General features: G+C 44.5%; 1 protein-coding gene, 1 long non-coding RNA gene and 1 pseudogene across 9 annotated transcripts in view; 1 reads left to right on the top strand and 2 right to left on the bottom strand.

Moving 5' to 3' along the window:
* The window catches only part of LOC144823886 (uncharacterized), a 1846314-nt gene that overhangs the window by 216794 nt on the left and 1602653 nt on the right, over window positions 1–26867 (bottom strand). The window lies entirely within an intron of this gene.
* Window positions 1–26867, top strand: part of LOC144823887 (uncharacterized) — a 322915-nt gene that overhangs the window by 267460 nt on the left and 28588 nt on the right. The window lies entirely within an intron of this gene.
* On the bottom strand, window positions 19069–20887 carry LOC144825450 (18S ribosomal RNA; annotated as a pseudogene).

The following is a 26867-nucleotide window of genomic DNA, read 5'->3' as shown; positions in this document are numbered from 1 at the left end:
TATGGAACTAAAGCCCTTCTGTTTACCTCCCACCGTACTAATGTTTCCCCATTAGTTATTACCTAGCAAGTAAGCCACATAAATGCGTTTCATACTTACATATCCGACGACTTTCTGGCACAAGAACGTGTACAATAAGCACATTCATGCTGCGTTTATTTATATTTAAGCTGTGCATTAGTTCACATCACAATAACAATACAAATTAGTTATTTATATTGCTTCATGCAGGCAAAATTAGTATTCCCACGTGTGCATTTGTGTTCATCTTATACTATTGTTGATTATTTCACCACAACACACCATTAGTAAATGTTAACGTTATGGAACATTGACTTTACAAGGGGTACAAAAAATTTTGTTTTGACACCTTGCTCCATCACGCCTATCCCCGAGATCTCAGGCTGTCCCAGGTCAAAGGTGATCAGTGCACCTATCCCTGAGATCTCAGGCTGTCCCAGGTCAAAGGTGAACCGTGCGCCTATCCCTGAGATCTCAGGCTGTCCCAGGTCAAAGGTGAACAATGCGCCTATTCCTGAGATCTCAGGCTGTCCCAGGTCAAAGGTGAACCGTGCACCTATCCTTGAGCTCTCAGACTGTCCCAGGTCTAAGGTGATCAGTGCGCCTGTCCCTGAGATCTCAGGCTGTCCCAGGTCAAAGGTGAACCGTGCGCCTATCCCTGAGAACTCAGGCTGTCCCAGGTCAAAGGTGAACTGTGCGCCCATACCTGAGATCTCAGGCTGTCCCAGGTCTAGGGTGATCAGTGTGCCTATCCCTGAGATCTCAGCCTGTCCCAGGTCAAAGGTGAACTGTGCGCCTATCCCTGAGATCTCAGGCTGTCCCAAGTCTAAGGTGATCAGTGCGCCTATCCCTGAGATTTCAGGCTGTCCTAGGTCAAAGGTGATCAGTGCGCCTATCCCTGAGATCTCAGTCTGTCCCAGGTCAAAGCTGAACCGTGTGCCTATCCCTGAGATCTCAGGCTGTCCCAGGTCAAAGGTGAACAGTGAGCTTATCCCTGAGTTCTCAGGCTGTCTCAGGTCAAAGGTGAACCGTGCGCCTATCCATGAGATCTCAGGCTGTCCCAGGTCAAAGGAGAACAGTGCACCTATCCCTGAGATCTCAGGCTGTCCCAGGTCTAAGGTGAACCGTGCGCCTATCCCTGAGATCTCAGGCTGTCCCAGGTCTAAGGTGAACAGTGCACCTATCCCTGAGATCTCAGTCTGTCCCAGGTTAAATGTGATCTGTGCGCCTATCCCTGAGATCTCAGGTTATCCAAGGTAAAAGGTGAACAGTGAGCCTATCCCTGAGATCCCAGCCTGTCTCAGGTCAAAGGTGAACAGTGCACCTATCCCTGAGATTTCAGGTGTGCCAAGTCAGGAAAGAGCAGCCTACCTAGCCCTAAAAATGATCTCACGCTGTACCAGGCTGGATTTGTGCTTTAGAAGTTCTATATGCAAATATCCATACATCCCAAAATGAACGGGGTTTGTTCTTCCCCTGCCAAGGGTTCACCTATCCAGCACTAACCTCCCATATATCTCACCTGAGCGTCATTCAAAACCTCAGCCCGCACCAGTGGTTCCTACAGTGCAATAAAAAGGGCGCCTCTGCAGCAAACACCAGGAAGAGGCTGAAGGTGGGAGGGCGGGGGAGATATTCTCCCCTGCTACAATGTCTGCCGGCAGATACTGGGAGGGAGAGCTGCAGTCCCTGTGCCCCCTGCGCCTCCGCTCTCCGTGTCTGCTTCACAGCTGTGGTGAAGAATGTTCTTATCTGCTTGTTAAAATAAACAAGCATATAAAAGTTCTTTACCAGAGTCGTAAAACACGCCACGGTGTCCGGAGGGGCTGTCTAAAAAGCAGACAGGGTGGCAACTGAAAACCCTCCTTTCCAATGGGAAGTCAGCGTTTACCCTAAAAGCTGACGCAACCCAATGAAAAGGAGGGGCGGAGCTTAGAGTACCCTTTTCAGAATAATATCTCTCACAGGGCGTGGCCAGCAGCTTCGCTGCTCTGCCCACACCTCTACAAGACCTAAAAAAGACACCCTTGACATGCCTCATCGAGGCGCGTCTCAAGGGAACATGGGAAATGTAGTTCCCTAGTTGTGGAGCATGTGCACTGCATTGTTCCTGCTGCATATATTGAATAAGGAGGCGCTTGACGTGCCTCGTAGGGACACGTCTCTAGGGAACAATAGGAGTGCAGTTGCCTAGTTATGTAGCATGCACATCTCATTCCTACAGCTGGTGGCACTGTTTAAAAGTAAAATACGTGGATACAAAGTCATAAGGAAGGTGTGGTGACAGGATGGCATGTAGGGAGGATGGGGAAGAAACCAGGATAAGCAAGCCTAGATTGATAAAGAATGGCGTCTTATTAAGGAACCCTGCATGAGAAAAAATCAGATGGTGGTGTCCACATTCAGGAGGAGGAGAAAATGTGTGATACTGGAGGACCCTTGTAGTTATATTGCGGTATGACACAGTTATATTTCGTTAGAATATGCAAAAGTGGACTGGCACCTATAGGTGGTGTGCATCTAGGCGCTAATAAATGGGTAACCTATTGTAATGAAAGATGATGCGTAGTCTGGGTCTTGTAGTTACATCAAGTACATTTATTCATAAGTTACAGGAAGATAGTTAGTCCTTTAGATGTCTCTTAAGTTGTTATAAATGCCCCAGTAATTGCCCCACCAGGAGCAGTCTCCTGGCTGCTCAGCCATCCAGATCAACTGACTCTCCACTCCTTCAAACCCACTCCAACATTCTGTATGACCTCATCACAAGTTGAGCATGTAGGCAGAGATTTATTGAAAGGAGAGTGCAGCAGGTAAAAGGAAGATTACAACACATCTCCCTCATCATAATATGAAAGAACATACAGAAAGTGTGAAGCTGTTAGATACACGTTAAAACACAAAGGGAAGCAGTAAAATGAAAAAGTACACCACTTCCGATTGCTGTGAAAATTATAACAAACAATTGTAAGGAAGTAGTGTAGTAGAACAACAATTAAAAGTGGAAGAAAATGTATGAAATAAAACATATCTCATTCTACCAACGCTATGAAGTAAAACATGCTACACATCTTATCCCCTTACTCAAAAATGCATGAAGATGGTAAAGCACTCATGGTAAAACACTTATATGGCAGAAAGAGGATGTATAACAAAAATTATAATACACCCAGCTCTCTGATAAAATAAGGAAATACAAAGAATGTAAGTCAAAAAGATATAATCAAAAACTACAAACTGCGTTTCCAAAACACACCACACGGTGTACCTAAAACGTCACATGAGAGGTCCAACACCCATAAAAAAAAACTATGGGTAACAGTAAAACCAAAACTGTTAAATTATGAGTACTTAGAACTCAAGGCAATCGTAACATGGGTTACCCTAAGACAAAGCAAATATGCGATGCCAATTGCAAATGCAAAACAACAACCCAAAAGTACATCAAAACAAAAACAGCGAGCCACACCAACCCAAAAGTAACCCACCCTGGGCACTCCTTCACCCGAAGGATGCTCCTTCACCTGAAGGACAACAAAATAAGGGAAAAACAATCCCAAGATAGACAAAATTTTTGGGAATTTCAACACCCAAAGGAAAACAAAATTATTGAAATTCGCCATGCCCATGGCAACATCTGGTAGGTTTCTTTAGACCTAAAGCAAATAGATTTCGGGAAACTAAATCCTAGGAAAACAAAAATCCACGCCAAACTAATTTAGGAAAACTTTTAACTAAATTTGGGAAAACTTCACGTATATCTGTATAAGGGACACTCCAACAGAGTCAAAGAAACACCACACACACTCACCAACACCACTCCAGAAAACAAGAGACAAATATTATAATTGACCAGCAAAATAAGAAAGTCTCATGCTTTGGTGAGTTGTCTCAGGTAATGAATGTTGTAAATACGAGAAGATTTGCGACGTCCTCCGCAAAACAACACAATTCTGACAAAACACACTTCATGGTTACAAATAAACCAACCACAGTAACATGCCCCCAATACAAAGTAGTGAATATGCAGATGTAAAACAAGGTAATTCTAACATAACAAACTAAAACAATAAACGTGGTCACCGTTGTCTAGGTAGATGAGCGATACTTCACCCGAAAGTCCAGTCAATAATCATTCATCCATAGTCCAAAATTTGCAGGTAACATCCAGCGTAATTAGAGAATTGCGCCATCAACACGAGAACTCCATTCATGGTTGATGGTATGATCACCATGAAATTCTCATTTGCGCATGTAAATCCAGATTTGCGCATGTAAAACCAGGTTTGCCACAGCTAAAATAAAGTTAGCCTTCACGTAATGAGATGTTGGCAAGAGTAAGCATCATTCCCCTGCGATGTATCTGCGCATCAAACTTGGAGGTGAAACGTCGTGAAATTCAGGATAATAAAGGGATTCATCCCAATGTCCCAAAATGGCCGCCACAGCGTCGTTCGGCGTCGCTTTCTATTGAAAATAGACCTCACATGGATGCTGAACCAGACGCTGTCATAGGGGTCAAAGGAGACTTCCACCAATACCACGGAGGATTCCAACGACGTCATCAAACCAAAACACGCAGGCGAACTGGAAGGAGCTCCAGAGACCAACTGTCAGTGGTGAGTCTACGAAGAAAACTGAATCGTCAATGGCAGCAAACGCGCAGGATTTAAACTGTGAGTAGAAGTAAGGAAAAGTCTTTCATGCGCGTAGAGAGTCCATTTGTTAAATAGATGTCACGAGCTGTAGTTCGCGCTACATGTTGTACTCACTTTGTTTTTCCAGTGTTGACAATGCGCTCTTGAGCCCAAACACTTCATAACATGAGTGCTACGTGTTGAAAACTTGCTACCAGTTGAATGCCTTAAAATATTCAAACATCATTGCGTTGCTCTTAATCGTGGTACTGCGTGTTATCATTAAATTGCTGCGTGTTATATGGTGAGTCAACTGGGTCAGAAAGAGACGCTAGCTCGTAGTTAAAAGTCTCTTGAGGTCTCTCTTTAGCCAAAAGTAATTTGCAGATCATCAGCTGAGTGTAATTATCAAATCGGTAACATAAGCTGCAGTTTAACTCTTTTTTTTTTTCATAAAAAAAACGATGTTGTGCTTTCATTGTCTGTTACACAAAAAACAGCTTTCCTCACATTAATGAAGATAAGGGTTTGCAGGCTGTCCTTACACACAGGGAAAACAGTCACCTTGGTCCAGTAAATTTATGAGCTAAATCACACGTTTGTGGAAAGTCAACACTCACCCAAGTACAACAAGCACTGGCACATCCACGTTGGGGCTGACCGGTCTTTGGTCACTGGTGGGGCATGTGGACAGCCAGTTTGCTTCTCTTACGTGCGCTTCTTCTTTTTTTTTTTGTGCTTCTTCAGTTTCAGCTTCTTCTTTGCTTGTGCTTCTTCAGTTTCATATGTACAAGCCCATTCAATGTATAGGTTCTCCAACTCGTCGCCAGTATTGTAATGAAAGATGATGCGTAGTCTGGGTCTTGTAGTTACATCAAGTACATTTATTCATAAGTTACAGGAAGATAGTTAGTCCTTTAGATGTCTCTTAAGTTGTTATAAATGCCCCATTAATTGCCCCACCAGGAGCAGTCTCCTGGCTGCTCAGCCATCCAGATCAACTGACTCTCCACTCCTTCAAACCCACTCCAACATTCTGTATGACCTCATCACAAGTTGAGCATGTAGGCAGAGATTTATTGAAAGGAGAGTGCAGCAGGTAAAAGGAAGATTACAACATAACCCTAATATTATCTAGACAACTGGTACATAGGTAGATAGTGTAGGGTCTTAGAATAAGAAAAGGGCAAATGTCAGTGGGTCAAAAGAAGGGGGCATGGATCTAATGCCCCAGACTAGTCCAGGGGATTTCATTGTTAAGGCCATGTCTATCACAGTGGAGCCTAAAATCCCATCTTTGTACTCTACGGAACAGGACTGATTCATGGGTCTTCATCATCAGGAGGTAGTTGGGTTTGTCTATGATAATCAATCAGATGTCATCTTCTGTGTGGCCCTCATCCAAAAAGTGTCTAGAAAGTTTGGTGTTGTTTTCTCACACCTTATTGAGCTATGATGTACCACTATTCTCTGTCTAACCTTGCATGTGGTCATACCCACATAAATAAGATTGCAAGGGCATCATACCATGTAGATGACCCTCTTGTGCTGCAGTTAGTTAGAATGTGTAACTCCCAAGAGGTAGTCGGATCCACGTCTATCTGAAACATAGAGGTAGTACACAGAAAGACACAGCACGACCCATGCGGATAGTGGCCCTTGGCAGGCACAGCTGACAGTAGGGTGTTCAGGTGAGCCTCCCACTGTTTTCGGGACGGTATGTTGTGTGTGAATCAGGATATCTCCCATGTTCTTGCTGTGTTTAAGGGAAAAAGGGGTTTAGGTGGCTGGTTGTTCTCTGCTTCAATAATGAAGTAGTTCCTGTTTATTGATTTCTTGACAATGTTGATCAAGTGACTGTAGGTGCTAACGCAGACCAAGTGGTCCTTGGGGGTTTTGATATAAGTTTCAAGTAAGGCTTCTCAGTTGGTGTTCTTGGCCCATTTTGTTGCTTTGTGTATAGGATGTGCAGGGTAAGATCGCTCTGACAAGTGGGCGCCTAATTTGTTGGCATATTCCTTGTACTTTGTTGTTTTGGTGTAATTTCTGAATATCCTCAGGAATTGTCACACCAGTAAATTGTTTCTCAGGGCACATGGGTGAAAATTAGTGTAGCATGGTAGGGTGTTGTGTGCCATACATTCTCTGTACAACTCTGAGCATATGCCACCTTCCTTGGTATATAGCCGAAGTTCAAGAAAGGGGAGGGCGTTCCTACTGATTTTACATGTGAATCTCAGATGGGGATTACTTGAGTTAAAGCCAGACCACGAAGGTTTCAAGTGATTTGACCAAGCCTTCCCATATCACCAGTAGGTCATCGTTGTATCTCCTCCAGATTCTGAGGTTGGTAGAGTATGGATTGTCTTGCAGGTAAATATATTTAGACTCAAAAGTGTGCATGTAGAGGTGAGACATGCTTGGGGGCAAAGGTTCTTCCCATCGAAGCCCCAGTATCCTGCCCGTACATTTGTCCTTGAAACTGGAAGAAATTCTCTTTCATAGCGATAGTGGCACAGTCCATCACAAAGGAGGTATGGGTTCAAATCATCCCGCCTTCTGTGGTCCAGGAGGTTTATGACTGCTTCTAAATACTCATTTTGAGGAATGTTTATATAGAGGTATTCCGCATCAAAAGACACCAAAAGATGTTACACTGGGTTAAAGGCAATATTAGTGAGTCCATTCAGTATGTGTTTGGGATCTTGCAGATAGGATGGCATCTCCAACATGATGGGGCGTAGGAACCAATGCACGAATTGGGGAAGTATTTCAAGTAATGACCCAATTCCGGGGACAATGCGTCTACCCTGTGGGGGTCTGGTAGGTTTGTGTATATTAGGTAAGATATCAAAATAAGGTGTCTTAGGCTGATTTTGTACCAGAAATTCCGATTCACCCTTGATGATCCAGCCCTCTTCTTTTCTTTTCTCTACCATAGTCTTTTTGGTGGCCAGTCGTCCTGCAGTGGGGTCCATGCGTAAGCGTTGATAGTATCTCCCATCATTGAGTTGTCAATGACATTCATCATGATAGCTCTGTCGGTCCATTATGACTGTTGCTCGTCCCTTGTCTGCTGGTTTTATGACTATATCTCTGTCTGATCCTAGTTGTTGGAGAACGTCTGATTCGGCTTTAGACAGGTTAAAGAAGGGCATTTTGGTTGAGAGTCTGAGTCTGTCAAATTCCTTGATCATTGCTTTCTCAAAAGTATCCACTTCTAGTGGAATCAAGTGTAGAGGTGTGTTGAAAGTGGAGTTGTTCATCATGCACATATTGGTCTCTCTTACAAAGTCATTTGCTTTCGGTTTTTTTTCTAAAGGAAGAAAGCCAAGGTATTACCAGACCTTCCTACTGGGATTGGCTCACTCCCTTGGCAGGACATTTGGGGTAGACAAGACCTTTGCCAGGCGTGTCTCCCACTTCTATTATCCCTGAATTAAGATAGCTTCAGATGCATTTGGCAGGTCCTGACCAACCACCCAGGACAGTGGGAAGTAAGGAAAAAAGCAAAAAGGTACCTGGTTTCACTATTAATTCTTGGCACCCCCTTTGAAAGGGTGGGCATCATTGTCATTGGACCAATGGACCTCAAGACAGCCCTAAGCAACAGGTTTGTCCTGGTCTTGGTGGACCATGCCACCTGCTACCCAGATCTATCCTTCTGAGGTCAGTGACTGAACTTTTGGTAGCTAGAGCCTTGATGGAGATCTTTACCTGTGAGGGGTTCCGCAAGGAGGTAGTGTCTAACAGAGGCACTAACCTCATATCAGTGTTCATGCAAAACCATGTGAGATGAGTGCGCTGTAACTTATATGTTCACCAAAACCTATACCCCCAAACCAATGGTTTTTGGGTAGAAGTAACAAGACCTTAGACAGACCCTCCAGGATTTCACGATTTGGTATTTTGGCAAAATAAACAAAAATTAGCACTTTTGTAAAAATGCTGCGTTTTTTACAAAACTGTCTGCGAAATTTGATCTTTTTCTTTTTTTGGATGAGGCTCACAAAGGGCTATGAAACAACAGATATTTTATCCTCTCAATTCCTAACTTTAGGTAAACAAGGACCTCTTGTGGCCATCTGCTTACAGCGCTACCTCTGTAACACGAGACACCTCTTACCTGAATTTGGCACACAACAAAATGTTTTCAGTGCCATAGGGAGCTTATATCTATTGGGTCAATTGGAGAGCCTTTGCCTTCACTTTATTCTGAGAACCAAATCACAAATATTGCAAAGCCGTAAAATGATATTTTAGGTAATAGTCACATAAATGACTTTCCTGAACACCCCATCTCCCCCCTCCCCTCCAAATCTTCCTTTTATATAAGATTTCGCTGATGAAACATTGTGTGTAACCGTTCAACTGCACGTGAGTTTTAGTAAATTGACAATACTTGAAAAGGTCAACAAACCTAATTCGTTTGTCTATGACAATGGAATAGCTCAGTCAAGGCTTTTAGAAAAATGAGAAAATTAATATTCCACAATATAATGTGCAGCTATTTTGAATAGTGATCACTCATCAATCATGCTCCACCCGTAACTGCTGTCTGTGACTATGCTGCAGTTCAAAATATTACATTTCAGATTAGAATGTTCCTATGCTCAGTATGTTTTTTCATTACCTCACACATATTTTGCAAAAAGGCAGAGTGTATGCCTGTTTGTTAAAATGTTCTACCTGCATTACAAAGAAGGAAATGCTCCTTTTGTAAAAAAATCTCAAAAAGTCAATACTTTAGTGTATTCAACCAATCCCTTGTTCAATAGAAGGGGACTAGAATTGTATTTCATGCTATGCTGTTAACTAGAACTGTACACTTTTCCAGGTCAGTGCAGTACCTTCACAATCACATTCTACTACGTTGGACTATTTTATTTTTTAAAGATTTATATTTCCCTAAAGGATTAGAAGGATTACGCCCAGTGTATACTTCTTATTTACTGCACAAAATCCCAGGTTTTACAATCTCTTCATCTGAGATCGCTGCAGAGTTTTTTTTTAATACATTCTCATAGAATGTGGATGTTACAAGATACTGTAATTGAAGTCTCCCGGAAGAAACAGCCAATCGCTCGCACCTTGCATCAATGCCATTGCCATTTTGGGAAAACATGTGATGATGGGTAGGGTTCAGCATGCATGGTGCCACCATGCTCTCTCGCAAAAGAAACAGCCAAGCAATCACATTTTGCATGCATGCCACTGCATCTCTGGGAAACCAACTAACATGCGGTTTCAGCATTCGGAACACCTATCAACTTTGTAGTTGTGGCCGGACTGCTGACACTTCCCACCAAAAACCATGTAAGCAAACCCTCTGAACCCTGAGTGGTCAGCACAAGGGTGAGTTGAGGTATCCATTGGTGGCACAGAAAGCGGTTTCTTTTCCTTCACATGATTTCTTCCTGCCAGAAAGCCCTGCTTTACATCCATCATTTCATTGTCTCCCTTTCTCAAGAGCCGGTTTCATTTATGTATGCACAAACGTGCTTGTGGTCACTGTCAGCATCATTTAAGGTGACGTGCATGTCTGGTTGGGGTGCTGCACTTCACTGGAATTGCAAACACCATCTAAAATCTTTCTCAAATTATCTACAACAAATACCTCCTGCACCACAGAATCTTGGCACCATGTGTAGAAGTAACATTTATGGGAGCAGGGGAAAAAAGAATAAGAGACCGAAAGGGAAACAAGAAAATGAGAATGTTTGTGGGCAGCCGTAGTGTCAGTTGGGGCTTCAATAGCTGGTCCTAGACTGCTTTGGATGAAGTCATGGAAACTAGGCTCCACTCAGTGAGGTCTACTTAAAAAATTACATTTCAGAGGATTAAAACTATTTGGTAATGAACTTGATGACATGGTGCACAAAGCAGTGGAAGAGTAAAAAACTCTCAAACCTTTTAAGATGGGGTCTAGAAAGTAATCCTTTAAGTTCAAGGGTTCCTCTCTAAAATCTTCATGACAAGAGTCCCCTTTGAGGCCAGTCTATGTTTGCTCAAGTCGCCCTATGAGGACTGGACCAGGTAAACAGGAGGTGACCTCCCAATGCAGTCGGTCTCACTTATTTGTATCAGCCACTACAATCCTGTGCCCTAGGGTGCCTGAGGAAGAGGTATCCTGCCTCACGGATCCAGGAGGCAGTGGTCCCCCGGCAGTTGTGCATACATTGGTGCTAGAACATCCCTGGGAGAAATACAGCTCCCTCCCACGAGGTGTGTACAGAGGGCAGGGACTTAATCATTGCAAGCACTGGGGGTCACCAACTAGTTAGCATGGAGGAGTCTTGTTCTTTATTTGAATTACCTAGACAAATCGCTCCACCAACTAAGAACGACCATGCACCACTACCCACAGAATCAAGAAATAACTATCAAACTGTCAATCCTTTCCGTGTCCAAGCAAATGAGTTTTCCAGTGTTGAGTCAGATTAAGCCTCAAGCTCCACTCCTGGTGTTGTTCTTCTGTCAATTGCTTTAGGTTTCAGCTTTGCAAACGTACACCCCCAGGAACCAAAAAACTTTGGCATCCCAGAAGCTACTTAGCTGACCATGGGAATAACATTGCTGGATCACTAGTCAACATTATTTATTGTCAGAACTACAAGGGTATCTGATCGTCTTAGAGCCTTAGACTTTTGTTCTTGATTGATGAAAAGATTCTTGGAAAATGCTTTTATTTTGCTTCATCTTCGGCCACTTCAAGAATATCATCACTAGTGGTACAGTACGAATGCTCCTAGTCATCCATCTTAATCATGGCCCCAGTTCCAGAACCCAACAAAATAGAATCAGAGTCCTATTCCATAATTCCTAACTGAGGTACTCAAGCAACCATCTTGCATTGAACACTCTATGTTTTTTTTTTAAGTAAATGCTTCCGACACCCAGGACACTCAGTCAAGACCATCAATGGGGGGCATGAGGGACAGAGGCTGGGACAGGTAGCTCACCTTGGACCAGATTGTCAACTCAATCCCAAGATATAACTGGGAGCTTTTTAACTGCAGCAACTTTTATATTCACTTTTGAAACTGGAATTATTGTGGCTGCTGGCACCACATGTGCCCTCCAATAGACCACTGTTAAAGGATTGAAAGTGTCTCATTGCTTTTATACGCAGTATCAGAAACAACGGGACCCCAATATGTGAACCTGGGATTGATTAATATTTGGAAAACAATGGCTCTGAAATGGCCAAAAAAGGTCCAAAGTAGGTAGTCTCCACTATGGGACCAAGGTAATAAAGTGGTCATGGACAATCAACATTGATTATCCATTACAACTTTAGTACCTTGTCCCCATAGCGGAGACTACCTACCTTGGACCTTTTTTGGCCATTTCAGAACCATTGTTTTCCAAAATATCATTACCTATATAACTGCCTCCAAAGAGACCTGCATTTTTATTTTTGGCCACTACCTATCCGAGTCGAGAGTGTGTAAGTTGCATGCCTGTTGCCTTCCGTGAATGTGGTAGCCATTTCTCAGACTCCCTCTTCAGAATTGAACCCTATCGACCAATGCATGCATCCCAGGAGGACAGCACTTGTTAGCATATCTTCGCTCTAGTATTGACACAGTTTTCCACGTAACAGATGGAGCGATTAAAGCAGCCATAACTGATTAAATGAGCCATTCACAGTTTCACTTTACTGATTATGTGTACTCACACATGCGTGGCTTAATCTTTGAGACAATCATAAGCTAATGGCAGGATCAACCAGGTAGCTGCAACTGCTGGACTGGAGGAGGATCTGCATGCCCATCCTGGGCCAACCTTCACATACCTGAGGAGTCTGCTTTGGGAGCCCCTTCTTGCCTGCCGGTGATTGGGGGAGAGGGGGGCTAGTGGCAAAAGGAAGTCATACATGCACTGGCAAGCCCAGCCTGCTCCATGACAACAAAAGAGCGAGGCAGGCCAAGGTGCACCATGAGCAAAAAATAAGGGTGTGCAGCCTGGGCCACCCATTCGCAGTGGCTGTGGAAATACACTGGATGGAAAAGGGCAAGGGGCAAGCACACAGGCCTGAACCTCCAAGCAGCATGTAGGACTAGCACCACCGACCCCATCCACTCCGGTCAGACCACTTAACAAGCTGCCAAGCTGCTTGGCCTTTGCTCTGGTAAGTGACCTCCACAAAAGGCAGACCCTCGCTTCTGACAATCCAGACAGGGTGGAATGCCCTGTCTTTTAAAAAACAGCCAAGGCTGGTCAAGCAGTCCATCCCCAAGTGGACGAAGTGTGCTCAATCAATCATTGTACATTACTGGCTAAACTGTCTCTGTGCAGGCCGCCCTGAACTGGGATGTCAACTGTGCATCCCTGCTTGCTCTCTGTGAAGCAAGGTTGAGAGGAAAAACCCTTTAGACTGGGTTGAAAGGCAGCCACAAACCCAAGCAGCAACTGGGTGAGAAGCACCAGGCCATAAGGGGATCCAAGAACACTGTCCCGACTAATCCGGAGCAAGGCTACCACCCCTTCTTGCAAACTGTAAAAAATGGAGTGACAGAGGGGGCCACCAGAAAAAAATGACCTGACTTCCTGCCTGCATTCACAAAGTTGAATGAGCCCTCATTGTGACTTCCAGGGCAGCCCAGGTATCTGGGCACTCTTTAGAAATAGGAATTGATGGTGTGCAACCAGATGCCTGAATTTGGAGCACATTAATCTGGTGGCGCTGTGTCTTAATTTAAAAAAAAAAAGAGTCTGCTCTCCATTGAAGAGGACAGAGATTCTGAGGACTGGGGTTTCAGAGTCCGAGCTGGGAATCAGGCAAGGGGCTATTGAGGGGAGACCTCACGGAGGTTTAACCCAGGGACCTGAGCTGGTTAGCAAGAAAGGGGCGATGGGAGCCCACTGAGTTCTGAACCAGGGCCCAGTCAGAGCTTCTTATCCCAGGCATTCAGGGGTAGCTTCCCCAGGCCTGTGGGACCCCGTCCCAGGCACTATGTGACATAGCATGCCAGAGAACGGAGCCCAGGTTCTATGGCTTCCATCCTAGCAACCTCTGGGGCTCTGTCCCAGGGCCGATCAGAGCTTCTGAACACAGACAAGCATGGGAGTCCTCTCCAAGCCTGAGGCAACCTGGGGCACTTTGAGACACAGTGAGCAAGGGAAAAGAGTCCAGGAGTGGGGGTCTTCCAACCCAAGGCCCACCAGGGCTCTGACCTCAGGCCTAGTCAGAGAGTCTGAATCTGGACAAGCAGAGAAGGCCTCCTGAGGTACTTTGCAACATAATGGCATGTTCAGAGAGCCCAGGGTTTTCCACCCCAGGGCCTGCTGGGACTCTGACCTGGTGCCAGGACAGAGCTTCTGAACCCAGACAAGCAGGGGAGATCTCCCCAGGCCTGCAGGAGCCTGCACAAGGCATTTTGCGACACAATCGTTTAGAGATGATAGACCAGGGACTGGACTTTCAGCTATGGGCCCACCAGGACTCTGTCCTGGGGCCTGGTCAGAACTTCCTAAGCCTGACAAGCAGGGTAGACCTCCCCAGGCTTACAGCACTGTGTTACACCGCATGCCTGGAAAAGAGACGTTTACCACTAGGTCTGCTCTGGCTTTGTCCCAAGGGTCCTTTAGAGCTTCTGAACCTGGAGAAGCAGGAGAGGCCTCCCTTGGCCGGTGGGCCCCTGGCACTCCAAAGCATGACAGGCAAGGTAACAGAGCCCAGAGTCTAAGACTTCCAATCTGGGGCACAGTCAGAGCTGTTGAAGGCAGAAAAGCAGACAGAACCTCTCTGTGACTGCAGGACCTTGTTCCAGGCACTTTGTGGCATGGAGGGTGTTAGAAATTAGGCCACTAGGTTACAGAGGTATGCACCTTGAATAATGCAAAATTAGACTTTAAATACAGTACCTTGAAGTCGATAGCTCAGTCAGGGGCTATCACTGCATTGTGAACAAACAAATCCTACAGTTCAGGCTGGCCGTGGCATCACAGGCTAGCTACGGTATCGGGAAGTCTCGCAAATGGTACCATGGGAATATAGGATGGTGTAGACCTTGTGGTGAACTTTGAAGAGGTGTTGCCAGCAGGCGTTGGTCCCAGAGTTCGGTGAAGGAGTCATCGAGCGGCAGCAAAGTTGGCTTGAAATGCCGATGTGGGGGACACCAAGGCTGTCATGTGAAGCGATGCAGGGAAGAATGCAGTGCCCTCAGGGCATGGTCAAGAAAGGGCATCAGACTTCGTCATCGGTGATATCAGGAATGCGGTGCAAAGAGGGGCGGTGCTTTCTGCAGTGCCAACAGGCCACAGAGCAGACAGCCGCGTGGTTGATGGCATTGGGTTGCTTTTTCTTGTGTTGGAGCACAAAACACACTGCTACTGATGCTGGTAGCAGATGATTAGGCTTTCCAGTTTTCATTTTCTAAGTTTGCTAAATTCTGGAGGTTATCAGTGGTTACACATTTTCACGCCATTAAAAATAACAGAAACACTGTTTAATTATTGCTTGCTTTCTGCACTGATAGTGCATGTGCACATGGTATACGAGTACCAAATACATTTTTACTGCACCAGAATGGACTACAAAGTCAATAGCATTCTTCATTAACTCTGAAGATTGTAAAGATGCTTTCAGCATACCGTCAGCAAGTGACAATTATCTCTTACAAGGAAGCACTTTAGCTCAGATATCGATTTTGACAGACCATCATACAACTTTTTCACATACGTAGCTGAATTACTGCAAATACAAACAATATCACTCCAATCTTTATTGATATTGGTAGGAACTTTTTTCAGCAGCCTTCCAAGCAACACTGCATTTCATTTTTACCAAATGTCTGGTGTCATGTTTTCACCACGATCTCAGATGCTTGGTGACAACATTGTTTTCATATATACCTACATATTGCATTAAATGTTTAAATCTTGGGGTGTTTGGCAATTCACTTGCAATCAATACTGACTCACTAGAAAAGGGGGATGATGTATTAACCCCTTCGCTGCAGTGGTTATTCCCCCGCTGTGCTGAGGGGGAGAGGGGCGCGCACAGCGCCCGCATGCTCATGACGAGCTCAGCTCGTCATGAGCCACAGTGCTCCTGTGCTCATGACGAGCTCAGCTCGTCACAGGTGCATTGGCTCCGTGGAACGTTCAGCACAGCGGGGGAATTCTCCCCGCACCTGAGCGTTCCATGGGCGATGACCATGAGCACCGGAGCATTGTGGCTCATGACGAGCTCAGCTCGTCATGAGCATGGAAGGGGTTAAATGATTTCACCCATTCTCTGTCTTTGGGTAAATTTAATGGTACATATTAGGAAAGATTTTTATGAACGAGCCATTTTACCTATCAGTGAAATCAAATGTAGCCAAAATATCAAATATGATTTTGATATTTCCTGATTCTCTACAGTTTATAAAATAACTAAACAAGACCTAAAAAATGCTTCGAACCACTGCATCTTTAGACAAAGACCACAAAACTGAAGAAAGCAGAAGGAAGAAGAGACAATATTTTAGGGACATGCCTAAACAAAAAAACTTAAGCAGAATAATGTTAGCCCAGTCTTTCTTTATGCTACCTCATATAACAAAGTTACATTGTATTGGCCCCTTCAGGAAGAAATAAAAATGCCTCTTTCACTCATCTTTTTCTTTCTTTGAATGGCAGTTAGTTTGTGGCTGCAAAGGTGTTTATATGTTTACACCGGTGATGGCTATTTTCCTTCGGTGGGGTTTTATCCGTTATTATAGGGTTAAACCTAAAACCAGATAGCCTACAGATGATCTTGAAGTCTTTGCTGTGCCTGATATTTCTTGAACAGGGGGCAAGCTCTACCTCAAGCCTTTGGAGAAACTAAGGAAAAATAGTTGCAGAAAGGCCAGTCCAGTCCTTTGACTGCCCAAGACAGAAGCAGCAACTGCAGGCCAACCCAACAAAGCAACACTCAGCAAAGTGGGAGTACTCCCCCAGGAAGCTCTTCTAGCTCTTCTTCTTGGCAGGTCCTTTAGTTCAAATAAGTTCTAAAGTTCTGGGGTCAGGGTCCCAATACTTATACCAACTTTCCCTTTGACGTTTTGGCACAAAGTCTTTTGGTTGATTAAAAAACAGTACTGTCTTCTCTAGTCCAGCTTCACCACAGGAGGTGGAGACAGAATAGTGCAGAGCAGACACAGACTATTCAGGTGCTAGTGAAAACTCCTCAGACCTCTTTAAATGCGGAACGGTCTATTCAGTCTGGCTATGAGTCAACCAGGAAAAGCAGGACACAGCTCAGCCCCCCTCGTGACTGTCTAGAGTGAATGCACATTCCAGCTCCTGTCACATCAAAACCAGGTGGTGAATAAACAAACAGGCAGAGGTACACAGGATGGGTAAGCAAGAAAATGTCCACTTTCTTAAAGTGGCATTTTCAAACACGTAATTTAAAAAACACCTTTTCTAAAAGGTGTCTTATTAAATTCTAAGTTCAGAGAGCCTAAACTTCCAATCTTTAGCTGTTTCCAATCAAACGTTACACGTGTAAAATGTTACAAGGGACATCCAATGTAACCTATGGAAGAGCTAGTCACATAAATGACTTTCCTGAACACCCCATCTCCCCCCTCCCCTCCAAATCTTCCTTTTATATAAGATTTCGCTGATGAAACATTGTGTGTAACCGTTCAACTGCACGTGAGTTTTAGTAAATTGACAATACTTGAAAAGGTCAACAAACCTAATTCGTTTGTCTATGACAATGGAATAGCTCAGTCAAGGCTTTTAGAAAAATGAGAAAATTAATATTCCACAATATAATGTGCAGCTATTTTGAATAGTGATCACTCATCAATCATGCTCCACCCGTAACTGCTGTCTGTGACTATGCTGCAGTTCAAAATATTACATTTCAGATTAGAATGTTCCTATGCTCAGTATGTTTTTTCATTACCTCACACATATTTTGCAAAAAGGCAGAGTGTATGCCTGTTTGTTAAAATGTTCTACCTGCATTACAAAGAAGGAAATGCTCCTTTTGTAAAAAAATCTCAAAAAGTCAATACTTTAGTGTATTCAACCAATCCCTTGTTCAATAGAAGGGGACTAGAATTGTATTTCATGCTATGCTGTTAACTAGAACTGTACACTTTTCCAGGTCAGTGCAGTACCTTCACAATCACATTCTACTACGTTGGACTATTTTATTTTTTAAAGATTTATATTTCCCTAAAGGATTAGAAGGATTACGCCCAGTGTATACTTCTTATTTACTGCACAAAATCCCAGGTTTTACAATCTCTTCATCTGAGATCGCTGCAGAGTTTTTTTTTAATACATTCTCATAGAATGTGGATGTTACAAGATACTGTAATTGAAGTCTCCCGGAAGAAACAGCCAATCGCTCGCACCTTGCATCAATGCCATTGCCATTTTGGGAAAACATGTGATGATGGGTAGGGTTCAGCATGCATGGTGCCACCATGCTCTCTCGCAAAAGAAACAGCCAAGCAATCACATTTTGCATGCATGCCACTGCATCTCTGGGAAACCAACTAACATGCGGTTTCAGCATTCGGAACACCTATCAACTTTGTAGTTGTGGCCGGACTGCTGACACTTCCCACCAAAAACCATGTAAGCAAACCCTCTGAACCCTGAGTGGTCAGCACAAGGGTGAGTTGAGGTATCCATTGGTGGCACAGAAAGCGGTTTCTTTTCCTTCACATGATTTCTTCCTGCCAGAAAGCCCTGCTTTACATCCATCATTTCATTGTCTCCCTTTCTCAAGAGCCGGTTTCATTTATGTATGCACAAACGTGCTTGTGGTCACTGTCAGCATCATTTAAGGTGACGTGCATGTCTGGTTGGGGTGCTGCACTTCACTGGAATTGCAAACACCATCTAAAATCTTTCTCAAATTATCTACAACAAATACCTCCTGCACCACAGAATCTTGGCACCATGTGTAGAAGTAACATTTATGGGAGCAGGGGAAAAAAGAATAAGAGACCGAAAGGGAAACAAGAAAATGAGAATGTTCGTGGGCAGCCGTAGTGTCAGTTGGGGCTTCAATAGCTGGTCCTAGACTGCTTTGGATGAAGTCATGGAAACTAGGCTCCACTCAGTGAGGTCTACTTAAAAAATTACATTTCAGAGGATTAAAACTATTTGGTAATGAACTTGATGACATGGTGCACAAAGCAGTGGAAGAGTAAAAAACTCTCAAACCTTTTAAGATGGGGTCTAGAAAGTAATCCTTTAAGTTCAAGGGTTCCTCTCTAAAATCTTCATGACAAGAGTCCCCTTTGAGGCCAGTCTATGTTTGCTCAAGTCGCCCTATGAGGACTGGACCAGGTAAACAGGAGGTGACCTCCCAATGCAGTCGGTCTCACTTATTTGTATCAGCCACTACAATCCTGTGCCCTAGGGTGCCTGAGGAAGAGGTATCCTGCCTCACGGATCCAGGAGGCAGTGGTCCCCCGGCAGTTGTGCATACATTGGTGCTAGAACATCCCTGGGAGAAATACAGCTCCCTCCCAAGAGGTGTGTACAGAGGGCAGGGACTTAATCATTGCAAGCTTATGATCTACACTTACTTTGCATTTCTCCTTCATAGAAAATAATTGCAATCCCGATCATGAATGAGGTTCTGCAGGTTACCCAGTCATCTTGGCAAAGGGTAGAAACACTCGGATCCACCCAGTGTAGTATGAATGCAGCACCAAACATCTAAGGGCATAACAGACCTGTTATTGCTCGATCTTGTGTGGCTGAACACAAATTGTCCCTCTAAGAAGCTGAACGACAACCACTGGGGGTCACCAACTAGTTAGCATGGAGGAGTCTTGTTCTTTATTTGAATTACCTAGACAAATCGCTCCACCAACTAAGAACGACCATGCACCACTACCCACAGAATCAAGAAATAACTATCAAACTGTCAATCCTTTCCGTGTCCAAGCAAATGAGTTTTCCAGTGTTGAGTCAGATTAAGCCTCAAGCTCCACTCCTGGTGTTGTTCTTCTGTCAATTGCTTTAGGTTTCAGCTTTGCAAACGTACACCCCCAGGAACCAAAAAACTTTGGCATCCCAGAAGCTACTTAGCTGACCATGGGAATAACATTGCTGGATCACTAGTCAACATTATTTATTGTCAGAACTACAAGGGTATCTGATCGTCTTAGAGCCTTAGACTTTTGTTCTTGATTGATGAAAAGATTCTTGGAAAATGCTTTTATTTTGCTTCATCTTCGGCCACTTCAAGAATATCATCACTAGTGGTACAGTACGAATGCTCCTAGTCATCCATCTTAATCATGGCCCCAGTTCCAGAACCCAACAAAATAGAATCAGAGTCCTATTCCATAATTCCTAACTGAGGTACTCAAGCAACCATCTTGCATTGAACACTCTATGTTTTTTTTTTTAAGTAAATGCTTCCGACACCCAGGACACTCAGTCAAGACCATCAATGGGGGGCATGAGGGACAGAGGCTGGGACAGGTAGCTCACCTTGGACCAGATTGTCAACTCAATCCCAAGATATAACTGGGAGCTTTTTAACTGCAGCAACTTTTATATTCACTTTTGAAACTGGAATTATTGTGGCTGCTGGCACCACATGTGCCCTCCAATAGACCACTGTTAAAGGATTGAAAGTGTCTCATTGCTTTTATACGCAGTATCAGAAACAACGGGACCCCAATATGTGAACCTGGGATTGATTAATATTTGGAAAACAATGGCTCTGAAATGGGCAAAAAAGGTCCAAAGTAGGTAGTCTCCACTATGGGACCAAGGTAATAAAGTGGTCATAGACAATCAACATTGATTATCCATTACAACTTTAGTACCTTGTCCCCATAGCGGAGACTACCTACCTTGGACCTTTTTTGGCCATTTCAGAACCATTGTTTTCCAAAATATCATTACCTATATAACTGCCTCCAAAGAGACCTGCATTTTTATTTTTGGCCACTACCTATCCGAGTCGAGAGTGTGTAAGTTGCATGCCTGTTGCCTTCCGTGAATGTGGTAGCCATTTCTCAGACTCCCTCTTCAGAATTGAACCCTATCGACCAATGCATGCATCCCAGGAGGACAGCACTTGTTAGCATATCTTCGCTCTAGTATTGACACAGTTTTCCACGTAACAGATGGAGCGATTAAAGCAGCCATAACTGATTAAATGAGCCATTCACAGTTTCACTTTACTGATTATGTGTACTCACACATGCGTGGCTTAATCTTTGAGACAATCATAAGCTAATGGCAGGATCAACCAGGTGGCTGCAACTGCTGGACTGGAGGAGGATCTGCATGCCCATCCTGGGCCAACCTTCACATACCTGAGGAGTCTGCTTTGGGAGCCCCTTCTTGCCTGCCGGTGATTGGGGGAGAGGGGGGCTAGTGGCAAAAGGAAGTCATACATGCACTGGCAAGCCCAGCCTGCTCCATTACAACAAAAGAGCGAGGCAGGCCAAGGTGCACCATGAGCAAAAAATAAGGGTGTGCAGCCTGGGCCACCCATTCGCAGTGGCTGTGGAAATACACTGGATGGAAAAGGGCAAGGGGCAAGCACACAGGCCTGAACCTCCAAGCAGCATGTAGGACTAGCACCACCGACCCCATCCACTCCGGTCAGACCACTTAACAAGCTGCCAAGCTGCTTGGCCTTTGCTCTGGTAAGTGACCTCCACAAAAGGCAGACCCTCGCTTCTGACAATCCAGACAGGGTGGAATGCCCTGTCTTTTAAAAAACAGCCAAGGCTGGTCAAGCAGTCCATCCCCAAGTGGACGAAGTGTGCTCAATCAATCATTGTACATTACTGGCTAAACTGTCTCTGTGCAGGCCGCCCTGAACTGGGATGTCAACTGTGCATCCCTGCTTGCTCTCTGTGAAGCAAGGTTGAGAGGAAAAACCCTTTAGACTGGGTTGAAAGGCAGCCACAAACCCAAGCAGCAACTGGGTGAGAAGCACCAGGCCATAAGGGGATCCAAGAACACTGTCCCGACTAATCCGGAGCAAGGCTACCACCCCTTCTTGCAAACTGTAAAAAATGGAGTGACAGAGGGGGCCACCAGAAAAAAATGACCTGACTTCCTGCCTGCATTCACAAAGTTGAATGAGCCCTCATTGTGACTTCCAGGGCAGCCCAGGTATCTGGGCACTCTTTAGAAATAGGAATTGATGGTGTGCAACCAGATGCCTGAATTTGGAGCACATTAATCTGGTGGCGCTGTGTCTTAATTTTAAAAAAAAGAGTCTGCTCTCCATTGAAGAGGACAGAGATTCTGAGGACTGGGTTTTCAGAGTCCGAGCTGGGAATCAGGCAAGGGGCTATTGAGGGGAGACCTCACGGAGGTTTAACCCAGGGACCTGAGCTGGTTAGCAAGAAAGGGGCGATGGGAGCCCACTGAGTTCTGAACCAGGGCCCAGTCAGAGCTTCTTATCCCAGGCATTCAGGGGTAGCTTCCCCAGGCCTGTGGGACCCCGTCCCAGGCACTATGTGACATAGCATGCCAGAGAACGGAGCCCAGGTTCTATGGCTTCCATCCTAGCAACCTCTGGGGCTCTGTCCCAGGGCCGATCAGAGCTTCTGAACACAGACAAGCATGGGAGTCCTCTCCAAGCCTGAGGCAACCTGGGGCACTTTGAGACACAGTGAGCAAGGGAAAAGAGTCCAGGAGTGGGGGTCTTCCAACCCAAGGCCCACCAGGGCTCTGACCTCAGGCCTAGTCAGAGAGTCTGAATCTGGACAAGCAGAGAAGGCCTCCTGAGGTACTTTGCAACATAATGGCATGTTCAGAGAGCCCAGGGTTTTCCACCCCAGGGCCTGCTGGGACTCTGACCTGGTGCCAGGACAGAGCTTCTGAACCCAGACAAGCAGGGGAGATCTCCCCAGGCCTGCAGGAGCCTGCACAAGGCATTTTGCGACACAATCGTTTAGAGATGATAGACCAGGGACTGGACTTTCAGCTATGGGCCCACCAGGACTCTGTCCTGGGGCCTGGTCAGAACTTCCTAAGCCTGACAAGCAGGGTAGACCTCCCCAGGCTTACAGCACTGTGTTACACCGCATGCCTGGAAAAGAGACGTTTACCACTAGGTCTGCTCTGGCTTTGTCCCAAGGGTCCTTTAGAGCTTCTGAACCTGGAGAAGCAGGAGAGGCCTCCCTTGGCCGGTGGGCCCCTGGCACTCCAAAGCATGACAGGCAAGGTAACAGAGCCCAGAGTCTAAGACTTCCAATCTGGGGCACAGTCAGAGCTGTTGAAGGCAGAAAAGCAGACAGAACCTCTCTGTGACTGCAGGACCTTGTTCCAGGCACTTTGTGGCATGGAGGGTGTTAGAAATTAGGCCACTAGGTTACAGAGGTATGCACCTTGAATAATGCAAAATTAGACTTTAAATACAGTACCTTGAAGTCGATAGCTCAGTCAGGGGCTATCACTGCATTGTGAACAAACAAATCCTACAGTTCAGGCTGGCCGTGGCATCACAGGCTAGCTACGGTATCGGGAAGTCTCGCAAATGGTACCATGGGAATATAGGATGGTGTAGACCTTGTGGTGAACTTTGAAGAGGTGTTGCCAGCAGGCGTTGGTCCCAGAGTTCGGTGAAGGAGTCATCGAGCGGCAGCAAAGTTGGCTTGAAATGCCGATGTGGGGGACACCAAGGCTGTCATGTGAAGCGATGCAGGGAAGAATGCAGTGCCCTCAGGGCATGGTCAAGAAAGGGCATCAGACTTCGTCATCGGTGATATCAGGAATGCGGTGCAAAGAGGGGCGGTGCTTTCTGCAGTGCCAACAGGCCACAGAGCAGACAGCCGCGTGGTTGATGGCATTGGGTTGCTTTTTCTTGTGTTGGAGCACAAAACACACTGCTACTGATGCTGGTAGCAGATGATTAGGCTTTCCAGTTTTCATTTTCTAAGTTTGCTAAATTCTGGAGGTTATCAGTGGTTACACATTTTCACGCCATTAAAAATAACAGAAACACTGTTTAATTATTGCTTGCTTTCTGCACTGATAGTGCATGTGCACATGGTATACGAGTACCAAATACATTTTTACTGCACCAGAATGGACTACAAAGTCAATAGCATTCTTCATTAACTCTGAAGATTGTAAAGATGCTTTCAGCATACCGTCAGCAAGTGACAATTATCTCTTACAAGGAAGCACTTTAGCTCAGATATCGATTTTGACAGACCATCATACAACTTTTTCACATACGTAGCTGAATTACTGCAAATACAAACAATATCACTCCAATCTTTATTGATATTGGTAGGAACTTTTTTCAGCAGCCTTCCAAGCAACACTGCATTTCATTTTTACCAAATGTCTGGTGTCATGTTTTCACCACGATCTCAGATGCTTGGTGACAACATTGTTTTCATATATACCTACATATTGCATTAAATGTTTAAATCTTGGGGTGTTTGGCAATTCACTTGCAATCAATACTGACTCACTAGAAAAGGGGGATGATGTATTAACCCCTTCGCTGCAGTGGTTATTCCCCCGCTGTGCTGAGGGGGAGAGGGGCGCGCACAGCGCCCGCATGCTCATGACGAGCTCAGCTCGTCATGAGCCACAGTGCTCCTGTGCTCATGACGAGCTCAGCTCGTCACAGGTGCATTGGCTCCGTGGAACGTTCAGCACAGCGGGGGAATTCTCCCCGCACCTGAGCGTTCCATGGGCGATGACCATGAGCACCGGAGCATTGTGGCTCATGACGAGCTCAGCTCGTCATGAGCATGGAAGGGGTTAAATGATTTCACCCATTCTCTGTCTTTGGGTAAATTTAATGGTACATATTAGGAAAGATTTTTATGAACGAGCCATTTTACCTATCAGTGAAATCAAATGTAGCCAAAATATCAAATATGATTTTGATATTTCCTGATTCTCTACAGTTTATAAAATAACTAAACAAGACCTAAAAAATGCTTCGAACCACTGCATCTTTAGACAAAGACCACAAAACTGAAGAAAGCAGAAGGAAGAAGAGACAATATTTTAGGGACATGCCTAAACAAAAAAACTTAAGCAGAATAATGTTAGCCCAGTCTTTCTTTATGCTACCTCATATAACAAAGTTACATTGTATTGGCCCCTTCAGGAAGAAATAAAAATGCCTCTTTCACTCATCTTTTTCTTTCTTTGAATGGCAATTAGTTTGTGGCTGCAAAGGTGTTTATATGTTTACACCGGTGATGGCTATTTTCCTTCGGTGGGGTTTTATCCGTTATTATAGGGTTAAACCTAAAACCAGATAGCCTACAGATGATCTTGAAGTCTTTGCTGTGCCTGATATTTCTTGAACAGGGGGCAAGCTCTACCTCAAGCCTTTGGAGAAACTAAGGAAAAATAGTTGCAGAAAGGCCAGTCCAGTCCTTTGACTGCCCAAGACAGAAGCAGCAACTGCAGGCCAACCCAACAAAGCAACACTCAGCAAAGTGGGAGTACTCCCCCAGGAAGCTCTTCTAGCTCTTCTTCTTGGCAGGTCCTTTAGTTCAAATAAGTTCTAAAGTTCTGGGGTCAGGGTCCCAATACTTATACCAACTTTCCCTTTGACGTTTTGGCACAAAGTCTTTTGGTTGATTAAAAAACAGTACTGTCTTCTCTAGTCCAGCTTCACCACAGGAGGTGGAGACAGAATAGTGCAGAGCAGACACAGACTATTCAGGTGCTAGTGAAAACTCCTCAGACCTCTTTAAATGCGGAACGGTCTATTCAGTCTGGCTATGAGTCAACCAGGAAAAGCAGGACACAGCTCAGCCCCCCTCGTGACTGTCTAGAGTGAATGCACATTCCAGCTCCTGTCACATCAAAACCAGGTGGTGAATAAACAAACAGGCAGAGGTACACAGGATGGGTAAGCAAGAAAATGTCCACTTTCTTAAAGTGGCATTTTCAAACACGTAATTTAAAAAACACCTTTTCTAAAAGGTGTCTTATTAAATTCTAAGTTCAGAGAGCCTAAACTTCCAATCTTTAGCTGTTTCCAATCAAACGTTACACGTGTAAAATGTTACAAGGGACATCCAATGTAACCTATGGAAGAGCTAGTCACATAAATGACTTTCCTGAACACCCCATCTCCCCCCTCCCCTCCAAATCTTCCTTTTATATAAGATTTCGCTGATGAAACATTGTGTGTAACCGTTCAACTGCACGTGAGTTTTAGTAAATTGACAATACTTGAAAAGGTCAACAAACCTAATTCGTTTGTCTATGACAATGGAATAGCTCAGTCAAGGCTTTTAGAAAAATGAGAAAATTAATATTCCACAATATAATGTGCAGCTATTTTGAATAGTGATCACTCATCAATCATGCTCCACCCGTAACTGCTGTCTGTGACTATGCTGCAGTTCAAAATATTACATTTCAGATTAGAATGTTCCTATGCTCAGTATGTTTTTTCATTACCTCACACATATTTTGCAAAAAGGCAGAGTGTATGCCTGTTTGTTAAAATGTTCTACCTGCATTACAAAGAAGGAAATGCTCCTTTTGTAAAAAAATCTCAAAAAGTCAATACTTTAGTGTATTCAACCAATCCCTTGTTCAATAGAAGGGGACTAGAATTGTATTTCATGCTATGCTGTTAACTAGAACTGTACACTTTTCCAGGTCAGTGCAGTACCTTCACAATCACATTCTACTACGTTGGACTATTTTATTTTTTAAAGATTTATATTTCCCTAAAGGATTAGAAGGATTACGCCCAGTGTATACTTCTTATTTACTGCACAAAATCCCAGGTTTTACAATCTCTTCATCTGAGATCGCTGCAGAGTTTTTTTTTAATACATTCTCATAGAATGTGGATGTTACAAGATACTGTAATTGAAGTCTCCCGGAAGAAACAGCCAATCGCTCGCACCTTGCATCAATGCCATTGCCATTTTGGGAAAACATGTGATGATGGGTAGGGTTCAGCATGCATGGTGCCACCATGCTCTCTCGCAAAAGAAACAGCCAAGCAATCACATTTTGCATGCATGCCACTGCATCTCTGGGAAACCAACTAACATGCGGTTTCAGCATTCGGAACACCTATCAACTTTGTAGTTGTGGCCGGACTGCTGACACTTCCCACCAAAAACCATGTAAGCAAACCCTCTGAACCCTGAGTGGTCAGCACAAGGGTGAGTTGAGGTATCCATTGGTGGCACAGAAAGCGGTTTCTTTTCCTTCACATGATTTCTTCCTGCCAGAAAGCCCTGCTTTACATCCATCATTTCATTGTCTCCC

Source organism: Lissotriton helveticus, chromosome 3_1, assembly GCF_964261635.1.
Source record: "Lissotriton helveticus chromosome 3_1, aLisHel1.1, whole genome shotgun sequence".
NCBI lineage: Eukaryota > Metazoa > Chordata > Amphibia > Caudata > Salamandridae > Lissotriton > Lissotriton helveticus.
Note: the sequence above shows the minus strand (reverse complement) of the source record. Positions and strands in the feature narration are given on the sequence as shown.